This window comes from Aotus nancymaae, unplaced genomic scaffold, assembly GCF_030222135.1.
Source record: "Aotus nancymaae isolate 86718 unplaced genomic scaffold, 86718_ANA_hifiasm-v0.15.2.pri h1tg000036l, whole genome shotgun sequence".
NCBI lineage: Eukaryota > Metazoa > Chordata > Mammalia > Primates > Aotidae > Aotus > Aotus nancymaae.
The window spans coordinates 86,725,216-86,735,384 of record NW_026988450.1 but is presented as its reverse complement, the minus strand read 5'-3'; the positions used below and the strand labels follow the sequence as shown (position 1 = coordinate 86,735,384).

Sequence of the window (10,169 nt, the reverse complement as noted above, 5' to 3'; positions counted from 1 at the left end):
TCTGCAGGCTGCAGGACGTCCATCATATGCAGCTTGTCCAGTTTCCTCATCTGTTGACTGGATCCTGTCTCCTTTCTCCCAGATCCTTGCCCACCTTCTTCTTGCCCACCGCCAGGGGCAGAGGGATTGCTGCCTCCTAAGGCGACCTCCAGTGCATTGTTGGATATCTGGCTTAAGATTCTTCCTCTTATTCAAATGAAAGCGCTCTCTCTGCTGCCATCTGTTTGAACTTATTCCATCTTTTTGGGGGTACTTAGAATAAATTAGATCTTTTTTTCCTATGACAGATTTTGAGTTCTGTAAAAGCAAAAATAATACACCCCCTGATCCCATGTGAGATTAAGTGCCAATTGGTGCCAGGTGGCATGTTAGGTATTATCACATACATTCTTTCCTCCTGTGAATTAACTACGCTGTTACTCCCTTTAGGGGTGGACAAATGGAGACTTAGGGACATTTGGTTCCTTAGCTAGTAAATGGCAGAACTGGGCTTTAAACCTATGTCTTGGTGCAAAGCCCATGCTCTTAACAAAAATTTCAGACTGCCACAAGTGAATAAATGTACATTCATAGAGAAAGCGAATGTATTATTTGTACAATTTTTTTGTTATTCTTAACTAGAATGTTTTAAACCTAAAAAGTAATAAAAAGGCTGGATGCGGTGGCTTGTGCCTATAATCCCAGCACTTTGGGAGGCGGAGGCAGGCGAATCACCCAAGGTAGGAGTTCGAGGTCAACCTGACCAACATGGAGAAACCCTGTCTCTACTAAAAGCATAAAATTAGCTGGACCTGGTGGTGCATGCCTGTAATTCCAGCTACTTGGGAGGCTGAGGAAGGAGAATTGCTTGAACCTGGGAGGCGGAGGTTGTGGTGAGCTGAGAATGCGCCATTGCACTCCAGCCTTGGCAACAAGAGCAAAACTCCATCTCAAAAAAAAAAAAAGATAAAAGATAATAAAAGCATGTTTTTTACAAGTGCAACAGTATCTGCAACTCTCCCGAGTTCTTATCCCCCAGCTTAACCAATAGTACCATTCTGGCTATTATTCTTTCACAACCTATGTATATCCAAACAGCTACGTCAATCAAAATCCAGCATTTGAACAGTGTGGGAACAGTAGCCAACAGATATTTAAAAACATGGGTATCTAGTGCAGTGTGTCGCTCTTAGGAGGTTCTGCACAAATGATTTAAAGGTTGAGCCGCCGTATTTTGTTTTGCCAGGTTTAATGCTTGCTGTAGTCCCCATTGTTTGTGGCATGAATGAGCCTTTGTGTGGGGGAGGGGGGAGGGAGAGAGAGCCAAAATAAATGTCTGCGTGGACAGACAGGTGTCATGATTTGAGTGTGTCTCCCCAAAGGTCATGTGTTGGAAACTTCATCCCCAATGCAGCAGTGTTAGGAGATGTGGCCTAATAAGAGGTGATTGGGTCGGGAGGGCAGATGCCTCGCGGAAGGACGGCTGTTGCTGTTACAAGCACAGGTTAGTTTTTGTGAGAGCGGGTTGTTATCCAAAGCAAATGTGGCCTCTGGGTCCTCTCTGTCTTAAACGCTTGCTTTTGCCTTCTGCCTTCTGCCTTCTGCCTTCTGCTGTGGGGTTACCCTCGCTGGATGCCTGCAGCATGCACTGGGACATCCCAGCCTGTAGAACTGTGAGGCAAATGCATCTCTTCCTTTAATAAGTTACCCAGTCTGCGGTATTATTAAAAAAGAATCAGTTTCAGTGCTTCTGTCTCAAGACAGTGGGCTAAGACAATGGACAAGTGAGCAGACTAGTGACAGAATGAATGAGAAATAAATACATGATTGGATAATGTATGAATGAGTGAGTTCATGGATTAATTTGCATCAACAAGTTTGATAAGCCATTCCTGAATGGTTTTTCAGATCAAGAGGAAAGAGGGTGGGATTGCAGTGGTTCTTTGCTCAGACAGAACCTTTCAAGAGGCTTTTCTTGTACCCTTCCTGCTGAATTCTCCCACCAATAAATGCTCACATTATTTAAAAGCCTGAATTTGCTAGACACTGCACAGCACAAGGGTAATGAGCAGAGCTCCTTCTCACAGGCTCCCCTCGTAGCAGAGCAATCCTGGAAGCCCTTTTCAGCTTTGGTCCTGAAGCCCCACCACAGTGGAGCCAAAGCCATGGGCTCCCCTGGGAAATGGTGGGCTGGAGAACTCCACCCTGTGATGTCTGAGAAATACCTTTTGGTACCTCTGTGTTGGGCACATTTGTGAGTCAATTCCCTGGAAAGAGAACATCCACAAAGCTTCCATTCCTGGCCCCTCTTTGGTACAGGCTTCACCTCTGGCTGCTCTCGTCCACAGAGTGGCAGGGTCCTGGTGGCATCTAGGCAATTTCTTGGAAGAAAAGATATGTTGTTGGTGACTAAAGAAAGTCAGTCTTGGCTGGGCACAGTGGCTTACACCTGTAGTCCTGGCACTTCGGGAGGCCAAGGCTGGGGGATCACTTGAGGTCAGGAGTTCGAGACCAGCCTGGCCAACGTGGCGAAACGCTGTCTCTACTGAAAATACAAAAACTAGCTGGGTATGGTGGCGGGCACCTGTAATACCAGCTACTTGGGAGGCTAAGGAAGGAGAATTGCTTGAATCTGAGACATGGAGGTTGCACTGAGCTGAGATCACACCACTGTATTCCAGCCTGGGTAACAGAGCAAAACTCTGTCTCAAAAAAAAGAAAAAGAAAAAGTCAGTCTTGTATCAATCCACATGCTTTCTATCTTCTCAGGAAGTAATAGTTTCAATGAAGAAATACAAAAAAGAGCTCCTTCTTGCTAAGTTAAATATGCCATTAAGTTCCCAGTTTAGATGCTTTAGCCAGGTACTTGTTTCTCTCCGTTACACTGATACATGATATTGCTCTGTGACCATGATTGTTCCAGGCACGGAGGAAGAGAGACTAGCCTCATAATGTTTAGGGTGAAGCAGCTCAGTTGAGAAGACAGACCCATATGTAGGTAATTTTTGATATTACTTGTAGAGGGCTAAAAACCTTGAGTCTGTGGGAGCATAGGGAATATAGTAGAACGCTGCTTGCCTGGGAAATCAGGGAAGTCTTCACTGAGGAGAAGGCACTTAAGCCAGGTTTTGAAGGATGAGTAGGAGTCTGCCTGGCAAGAAAAAGACATTCTCTCTGAGGTAACGACACAGACAATGTCAGGAGTTAGGAAAAGAAAATGCAGGTGTTCGAGGAAGGGGGAGGAGTCTTTGAGGCTAGAGAATAAGGTTCATGAGGTGAAATGTGAGGTGAGGGATCAGGTTGAGAAAGGCCTTGAGGAGCCAAGAGGAGGCTTTAAGCTGGGACAGAACATGAACGAACCTGTCTTGTCCAGTAACGTGGATGTTCAGGTGAGTAAGATCCTTTGCAAGTTCACAGAGTACAGTAAAGGGGAATTTCTAATCTGGCATAGGGGGAGAGGTCTCACTCTCAGAAGGGAAACTGTTCTCAGAGGTTGTGCGGAGTGTGTCCCAGAGGGGTAGAAATGAGAGCTTGGCTTAGGGACTACAGGGTCTCTTAAGGAAGTGGGTGTTGAATGATGAGAACACATGGACACAGGGAGAGGAACACCATACACCAGGGCCTGCCAAGGGGTGGGGGGCTGGGGAGGGATAGCATGGGGTGGGGGGCTGGGGAGGGATAGCAGGGGGTGGGGGAATTTGGGACGGATAGCATTAGGAGAAATACCTAATGTAGATGACGGGGGTATGGATGCAGCAAACCACCATGGCACTTGTATACCAGTGTAGTTCTGCACATGTATCCCAGAACTTAGTATAATAAATAATAATAATAAAAACAGCTCCAAACAGCCTCATTGCCTGAGGTTTCCTGGTATGAAACAGAGCTCTAAACTGGGAAAGGGGACCTAGGGCCTGGACTGAGCTCAGCCACTGGTCTGACTATGATAAAGTCTAATAAAAATATGATACTTAAAGTATAATAATAATAATAAAAGAGCTCCAAATGCCTGGTTGCCTGAGATTTTCTGGTGTGAAACAGAGCTCTAATCTGGGAATGGGGACCTAGGGCCAGTTCTGAGCTCAGCCCCTGGCCTTTCCTTCAGCTAAGACCACCAGCATCTCAGAAGTCCCAACACTTTAGAATTCTGAGATGCACTTCCTGTCCTGCAGAATAGTGAGTTTCCAGTCACTGGAGATATCCAGGTTTAAATGAGTGCATAAGGGGTCCCTCCAGGGGATTCAGGCATGGGCTGGTGGAGAGTGTTGTGGTAGATCACTCCCTCCACAGAGTTTTCTGAGTGGAATTTATGTGCTGGTGCAAAAAGGACTGCCAGTGTAAAGGAAGCACTGAAAAAGATTCTCTGGTAATGACGGCTTTCTTGAATCAAGTGCTTATAGTTTGCCTTGTATCTAATCTATCTGTTCATCCAACCATCCATCTATAGATATGCATTTTTTTTTTTTTTTTTTTTGAGATGGAGTTTCGCTCTTGTTACCCAGGCTGGAGTGCAATGGCTCTATCTCGGCTCACGGCAACCTCCGCTTCCTGGGTTCAGGCAATTCTCCTGCCTCAGCCTCCTGAGTAGCTGGGATTACAGGCATGTGCCACCATGCCCAGCTAATTTTTTTTGTATTTTTAGTAGAGACGGGGTTTCACCATGTTGACCAGGATGGTCTCGATCTCTTGACTCGTGATCCACCCACCTCGGCCTCCCAAAGTGCTGGGATTACAGGCGTGAGCCACCGCGCCCGGCCCTGATATGTATTTTTAATGCTGCCATTGACTAGGGACTCAGCAACTGACGAAGTGGATTAGTATCCCATTTTTACAGATGAGGCAACCGAGGCTTAGAGAGATACTAGCTGAGGTCGCATGGCTGGAGAGTGGTGGAGACGGAAACCAGCCGAAGTCCGTGTGGCCTCATGGCCCATGGCCCTCCCGCTGTGCCGTCTCACTTTTCAAAGGGAAGTGCCGCATGTGGCTTCTTATTATTCCTCCCAGAAAAAGGGGAGCCTGCTGGGATGGCACCTCCAAAATTAGTGTGGATGCTGAGCACTATTTATACATATGGCTTCACCAGACCAGACGCTGCTCAAAATAAATTAAACAGAAATATCTTTCTGTGTCCTCGAGACTCTGTAATCTGAGACAATCTCTTGTGAAATGAACTGAGACAGTGGACTCATTGGGGGTTGGCGTGGGGAGAGAAAAAAATTGGGAAGAATTCAATACTGAAAACATGAAAGAAATAAAAATGGAGTTATTACAGCTCTGCCATGTTTGAAGAAATGAATAAAACAGTAGCATGGTTAAGATTTGCTTGTACTGATGGGTGAGGCAGGCGGAGGGGGGCTGAAAAAGGCGTTCCTGTATACTTACCTGGCAGGGGAGGTACCATGATCACGAAGGTGGTTTTCCCAGGGCAAGGCTTATCCATTGCACTCCAGATGTGCTGACCCCTGCGATTTCCCCAAATGTGGGAAACTCGACTGCATAATTTGTGGTAGCAGGGGACTTCATGCACGCTTTCCCCTGACTTTAAAAAAAAAGAAAGAAAGAAAAGGGCGTTCCTGTCCTCCCGAGTGCGTCCTCTGGTCTGTGCCGCCTCTGCAACCCCATAGATCCAGGGAGGATGCAGGAACTCGGGGGTAAGGGTGTGTGTGTGGGTCCCTGGATGGCTTTTGGAAGTTGCCCATTGGAGAGGGAGGTTGAATGGGGCAATTCTGGAAAAGCATCTCTAAACTGAGCTGTCAATCAAGGATGAAAGGAGAGGAAGAGGAAACAAGACAGAGCCCAGGAAGCGGTTTAGGAAGCAGGGACTCCCTGTGCGAGCTCTGTGATGAGGTGGCAGTGTCCCCTGGGCCCTGCTAAGAGCATCAAGTGCCTCTGTGTGGTTCTGAAGTGGAAGAACTCCAGCTCAAATTAGCTTAAGCTTAAGCGAGGGTAGGGAAATATTTGTCTCATGCTGCACAGTAGCCCTGGGTACCTCTAGACTTTGGACAAAGCTGGGTGCAGGAGCTCCAGGGATGTATCTTGTCTTGCTCTCAGGGTGCAGTGTGCATCAGGATACCCCACATGTTGGCACATGGCCATTGCCCCCCCCAAACTCAGCAGCTCCAGCAGACATGCGCCTCTTTACCTAGAAACTCTAGCAGAAGGCCCCAGGATTACATGCTTGGCTCTTGTCAAATTCCAGCATTCAGGGGAATGTGGAGTCCAAGCCAGCTCAATCTGGTCCCCTGTCACCTCCTAGCTGAAAAAGCGGGGTTCCCTCCCATGAACCCCATCAACTGACAGTAGGAGGGAAGTTTTCACTGAAAGCAAAAGGCTGGCTCTGCTCTCTGAAGGAGGGAGGCTTGGAAGACAGTAGCAACTGTGGGCCCAGGTAGGAAACAATCACGGGTGTCAGAGACAAGCAGGGGCAGGTGAAATTGGCCTCCACGTGCCCTGTCTCTCTTCTGCACATCAGGCCAAGGTGCCAGCTCTTCTCTCCAACTCCACTTAAAGCCCGTTAGAGCTTTATGGGATGCAACATATGACTTAACATGTATGAGCATTTTTGCTGCATGTTACCCCAAGCTTAGAACTCAAACCACGGCATTGAAGGCCCCCAGTCTGCCCTAAACGGTCCCTTTCCATGGATATCTGTTTCCTGCAGGAAGCCCCTGGTGATCCTGGGGTTGAGTGGCCCAGAATGTGAATCCAGCCTCTTTCATTCAATAGCCACATGACCTGGAGCAATGGCCTGGCTTCAGGGTGTCAGTCGTGAAAGGGACAGTAACTCAGCACATCAGGCTATGGCGAGGATCCCATGTGGCATGTTCTGGCTCCGTACCTGCTGTGGGGTTGATGCTCAATAATTCATAACTTAATTCCTGGATACATCCGCTCACATGAGGACTGCTACAGACCTTGAGACAACTCGCCGTAGGGAGGGAACGTTTTTCTTATTTGCGTATTAGGCCTGCCGCTCTGATCCATGAGGGATTAGTGGTATTAGGGCTAAGTAACCACCCTTCAACAACTGAAACTCAGGGGTGCATGACAACAAAAACCTTTCATGTTTCTATGGTCCCTGAGACCAACCACATTTGGCCAAAACCTCCTGCCCTGTGCCTTCACAAGCCTTGACCCCATCCCACAACTTCCCATCCACTTTCAGGTGGAACAGAGCCAAGTCCAGTCAGTTCTAGTAGAAAAGCACAGTCCCACATCACTGCAAAGTTCTCTGCCCTCCCGTCATAGCCAATGCTAAGCCATTGTCCTGAGGGACCTGGCTGGGGTCTTTTCTCACTTCCTCTCTCTTTCTCTGGAGGGTTGGGGTGAGGATAAAGGAAAAGGAGAGGGGCAGTGGCCTCTGCTTTGATAGTCGTGGCAGTAGCTCCTCTGGCCACCTTTGCCACAAAAGCTTCACTGTGTTTCGGGCATCCACGTGGTGCCTCTCTCATGGAGCTCCTCACCTCTCCCAGCTTGGCTGGGAACCCCCCATGCCCCTTCCTCCCCTACGCCTGCAGCGTCCTTCACAGCGTCTTACAGTGGGAGTCCTCTTGCTGTGCAGCTATCTCTGCTGGGCACCAGTCAGGTAACTCCAGCCTGATCTCCCCCTGTGCTGTTCGTTTGACTCACGGGGAGCTCGCTCACCATATCCCAGGGGAGCAGGGAATGCGGATGGCCCCTCCTTCCCCAGCACAGCCCCTCTCCCATTGTCTTCTCCTTCGTTCACATAGGTCCAAGCAGACATGCAGCCAGGTGGCACTGGAGAGGTGCAAGGCAGTCTATGAGGGTCTGCAGCGAGCACTTGGACTTTGCCCAAAGGCGACAAGGGGTGCTGCAGGGTTCATCCATGAGTCTAACGATCATATTTATGTATTAGGCACCTCATTTGGGTCTTGTGAGGATGTGTAGAAAGTCCCAGTAAAGGCCAGGCATGGTGGCTCAGGCCTGCAATCCCAGCACTTTGGGAGGCTGAGGTAGGCAGATTGCTTGAGTCCAGGAGTTTGAGACCAGCCTGGGCAACATGGTGAAACCTCGTCTCTACAAAAAATACAAAAATTAGCTGGGTATGGTGGTGAGTGCCTGTAGTCCCAGTTACTCAGGAGGCTGAGGTGGGAGGATCACTTGAGCCTGGTTGGTCGAGGCTGCAGTGAGCTGTGATCATACCACTGCACCCCAGCCTGGGCAACAGGAGTGGGACCCTTGTCTCAAAAACAGAACAACAAAAAAACCCTCCCAGGCTAGGTATGGTGGCTCATACCTATAATCCCAGCACTTTGGGAGGCCGACGCGGGTGGATCACCTGAGGTCCAATGTTTGGGACCAGCCTGGCCAACATGGTGAAACCCCATCTCTACTAAAAATACAAAAATTAGCCAGGTATGGTGGTGGGCAGCTGTAATCTCAGCTATTCGGGAGGCTGAGGCATGAAAATCACCTGAACCCGGGAGGCAGAGGTTGCAGTGACCTGAGATTGCACCACTGCACTCCAGCCTAGGGGATAGAGTGAATATACTCTCAAAAAAAAAAAAAAAAAAAACAACCTTCCAGTAATGAGTGGATCTGAGGCTGGAGGCCAAGTCTCAGGCTGTTGGTGGCAGGGATCCAACAATTGCTAGAGGCTTTTCACTCCTCGCCCTGTTCCCCTTTCCAAAAGGCTCTGTCTGATTAATCAGATCTCAGTTCAAGTGTCCCCAACTAAGAGGAATCTTTCCTTTTGCAGAGTGTAAAAACTGTCCTGCCCAAGTCACCTTCTATCACATGACTGTTTCTTTGTGTTCAAATCAACGTTACTCTCTAAAACCATCTCCTTTACTTCTTTGTTACTTTGTTTACTTTCTCCCTTCTGTTTCTAGAAAGTAAGCCGGAACACTGCTACACACGGTGATTAAGACAATGCCTGGCACGTAGCCTGGGACTCAATACATACTTGTTGAAGTAATTGATCAATGACTCTAAAGACCACAAAGCATAGTGAAGAAATGGGCAATGGCTTTAGATTGAAAGTGCCACTTGGAGCCCAGGTTTAAGACATCTTCATTGTTTCAAGAATAGACAGATACGGCTTGGGTTTCATTTACAGCTTCTAGCAACTGGGAGAGAAACAGAAATGTCATGCAGCCTCTTCTGAGGGAAGTGATAAAAATAAAAAATATATATATATAACTGATAATATTTTGAATTCCATAGCATAAAGAAGGAGGTTCGGAAACCATGTCTCACTTTTTCCATCTCCTCCTCCAATCATCTGAATCCTTCTGCAATTTGGCAATGTGGGGCTGAGGCCAATTCCATTAAATCATTGGGATGTCTGAGTGGACAGGAGACAAGAACTGAATAGATGCTGTTGCTCATTAGAAGGAACCAACACTCCTGATGGCCAGAGCTCTCTTTGTTTTCTCCCCACCTGCAAGGCATCTGATCAAGCACTGTCATTCTATAGAGTGACAGAGACCAAGCCTTCCTAGTTAAATGAGAAGAGCACAGAATCTAGGATCGTACTGGCCTGGGACTAATCCCTACCCTACCCCTTCCTGGCTCTATAGTCTTTGGCACGTTCTTTCACTGCTCAGAATACGAGGTTACTCAGCAAGATAATGGCTTTGCTAGCCCCTTGTGAAGAAATAAAGCAATGCAAGCGAAACAGCCGGTACAATCCTGGCTGCTATTTATATCATCTGCATCATCATACCTTTGCCATATCTGGTACACTACAGTCTACTGGATCAGCTGCCATTTTAATTTATTATTATTATTTTTTGAGACGGAGTTTTGTTCTCGTTGCCCAGGCTGGAGTGCAATGGTGCGATCTCGACTCACTGCAACCTTTGCCTCCTGGGTTCAGGTGATTCTCCTGCCTCAGCTTCCCAAGTAGCTGGGATTGCAAGCATGCACCACCAAGCCCAGTTAATTTTTTTGTACTTTTAGTAGAGACAGGGTTTCTCCATGTTGGTCAGGCTGGTCTCAAACCCCCGATCTCAGGTGATCCACCCACCTTGGCCTCCCAAAGTGCAGGGATTACAGGCATGAGCCACTGTGCCCAGCCTTTATTTATTTTCTTATTCAGAAAATACTTATTGAGCAACAACTTTGCGCCAATGGTAAGTGTCAGGGATCATGACAGGGAAGCCACTTTTGCTTATCAAGAAACTTATGACACAGTGGCTCATGCTGGTAATCCTAGTACTGTGGGA

General features: G+C 47.8%; 1 non-coding gene across 1 annotated transcript; it reads left to right on the top strand.

Moving 5' to 3' along the window:
• Nucleotides 1-5,353: 5,353 nt before the first annotated feature.
• Nucleotides 5,354-5,517, top strand: LOC135278199 (U1 spliceosomal RNA). The gene has a single exon (XR_010345748.1). It is a non-coding gene; the product is annotated as a U1 spliceosomal RNA (small nuclear RNA).
• Nucleotides 5,518-10,169: the final 4,652 nt, after the last annotated feature.